This window comes from Rosa chinensis, chromosome 1, assembly GCF_002994745.2.
Source record: "Rosa chinensis cultivar Old Blush chromosome 1, RchiOBHm-V2, whole genome shotgun sequence".
Classification (NCBI taxonomy): Eukaryota; Viridiplantae; Streptophyta; class Magnoliopsida; order Rosales; family Rosaceae; genus Rosa; species Rosa chinensis.
The window spans coordinates 17,519,319-17,521,977 of record NC_037088.1 but is presented as its reverse complement, the minus strand read 5'-3'; the positions used below and the strand labels follow the sequence as shown (position 1 = coordinate 17,521,977).

The following is a 2,659-nucleotide window of genomic DNA, read 5'->3' as shown; positions in this document are numbered from 1 at the left end:
AGGGGTATTTTGGTCATTTCAGCACACCTTAATTATAAGGAGCTGATCAGCCCCATTTCCAGCCATTCTCCCCATCTTCTACGACAGAAACCAGAAAGAAAAAAGAGAGGAAGGGAGAGGGAGAGAGAGAGAGAGAGAGAGAGAGAGAGAGAGAGAGAGAGAGAGAGAGAGATTCTCCCCACCTTCTACGACAGAAAGGGAGGAAAAAAAAAAAAAAAAAAGAGGAAGGGAGGGAGGGAGGGAGGGAGGGATTCTACGACAGAAAGGGAGGAAAAAAAAAAAAAGAGGAAGGGAGAGAGAGAGAGAGAGAGAGAGAGAGAGAGAGAGAGAGAGAGAGAGAGAGAGAGATCTTCCAGCGCCGATTCCGGCAATTTTCAGCAGCAAAAATGGTATTAATCTCTTCCTTACCTCATGGGTTTTCTTTTAAGTATAATATTGCATAGATTTATTGGATGATTTTTGAGATTGAAATCCGGGAACTATTCACAAATTGGGGTTAACTGTTTTCTTAATTGTTGAGGTAGTTCTAGTTGTTTTCTGAACTTGGTGTAGTTGAGAAAAATGCTAGGGGGGTTGAGATGAAGCTGCTGCCAAAATTTGGTGACCATCGGAGAAGTTGACCGCCGAGTGAACAGTGCCGTGCGTGAACAGTGGTGACGTTTAAACAGAATTTAAATTCTATTGTTAGCTAGTTAAATCCTGTAATTTTGTAGAGGTTGAATATGTGAATTTGGTTGGAATTGGAGAAGTTTTTAATCGATTATGAATTTCTGGAATTTAGAATTCCATTATCGATTTACGAGAATCCAACCGTCGGATATCTCTTGGTTCTGCCTTGGAACCTTTAAGATAACGAATTGGTATTGGAGGTAAAAGTTGGGATGAATCCGAGAAGAAGTGGAGAGATGATTTATGAGGATTTAATTTTGGGAATCGTATTTAATTGTTGAATAGTTATTCACAAAAAATAATTGTGTACAGGCCAACATACCGAACTCTTGCTCGATGAAGAAACTCGTATGCGTGATCACCTGAATAGTACTGTGAGTGGACCTTTGCTTTTAAATAAGGATGCATGCAATTGTTTTTCCCGCATTAATTATTTAGTTATTTAATTCCATGTGATTATATTTTGTTTTCAGAAAATTATTGTTAATTTGTCTTGTTTTGTTTTGGGAACTGAAGTTGTAACTTAAATTATTGTTTTAATTTATCGAGCATATTAAACGGATTTAAATATTTTATTACTATGTCAATGGGATTTTTGAATCAAAGTTTATTATGCTCGATTTGGAGAATATGATTATTATATGGTTTCCAGCGATTCGTTTTCTGAGGAATTTTCAGGATTAAATATATTTTTTAATCGCCGACTTTGGATTTCTGGAAGATTTTCGAGATGAGTTTTCGATGGAGTTGGATTTCTCATTTATTTATTGACTTTCCGTTTTGGCATTGGGAATGCCTAATTAATGATTTTTGGATTTGGTTTGTTTCTTGGAGTTTTTGAGAGATTTTTAGAATTGGGATTTGCTTATACTAATTTCCGGTTTTGGTTACGGATTTGAGAATATTTTGGCGTGCGGGGTCACGTCATTGGTATATATATATATATTTTTTTTCTCGTGAGAGATTGGGGAAGCCTTTCGGATTTTATGGATTTTGAATGTTTTCCTTCACCATACCGGGGTCCAATTACTAGGTCTCCTCCTCACTTACTTGTGTTTGTGAGTGGCAGTTGAGGTAGCTTATTCTCCTCCTCACTCACTTGTGTTTGTGAGTGGTAGTCGAGGTTACTAGTCTCCTCCTCACACAATCTATGTGTGGGTGGCAGTCGAGGTTAGGGGTTCCTTTACCCGTATGGTGACATCCCTTCCCCATATCCTTTTATTTGTTACTTGACTAGCGGGGCTAGTCCGATTCTTTTAGCCAGCGGGGACTAGTATGTTTTCACGAGACTCCGATTTTAAAGACATACGTTTTATAAACGTTGCATGCATCGAAGTTTTATGAATTTAAATTCGTGGGGAAGTAATACAATTCATTTTCTTTTAATTTATTTATTTAGTCGTTTATTTTTGTCCACTCACTCTAACATGTTTTTAAATTACTTTCCCCTGGGCCCTTCGGTTTCAAATGCCCAGTTTGCAGGCGTAGTTGAGGTTGGGCGTACATTGGAGTTGAGGCATAGTCAACAACATGGCTTCTGCAATTTTATTTGATTTAGGTTTTCCTTAATTACCCTTGGTGTTAGAATTGCTATGATTACCTGAGGAAATTAATGTTATTTAAGTTGTGATTTGTGTTATGTGATTTTTGGTTGATGTTGTAATTTGGGGAGCAGGGTGGCTCCAGGAGAATAAGGATGGATGATTTAGAAGTGTAAATGTTTTCCTACAGGTTTTGGGTAGCCTACTTTTAGGGGAAGTTCCACCAAATTTTTGGTAGAATTTCTTCTAAGGTGGGCCCCGCAGGGCCACTTCGGATTTTGGGGTGAAATCCGGGGTGGGTCCTGTCAGTGAGTGTACTTTCCGTCAAATTTTTAGGGGCAAATCAGCCAAAATGATATAAAGCCGTAGATGCCTCATTAACCAACCCCTAGGAATACCCATATGGTTGATTTACCATATGAAAAAGATTTTGACGAAAGAAAAATACC

General features: G+C 38.1%; 1 long non-coding RNA gene across 1 annotated transcript; it reads left to right on the top strand.

The window, feature by feature from the left end:
• The first annotated feature begins 270 nt into the window (after window positions 1–270).
• LOC112182949 lies at window positions 271–2,345 on the top strand. Its single transcript, XR_002929620.2, has 3 exons — window positions 271–389; window positions 982–1,043; window positions 2,145–2,345. It is a non-coding gene; the product is annotated as an uncharacterized LOC112182949 (long non-coding RNA).
• The last annotated feature ends 314 nt before the right edge of the window (window positions 2,346–2,659 follow it).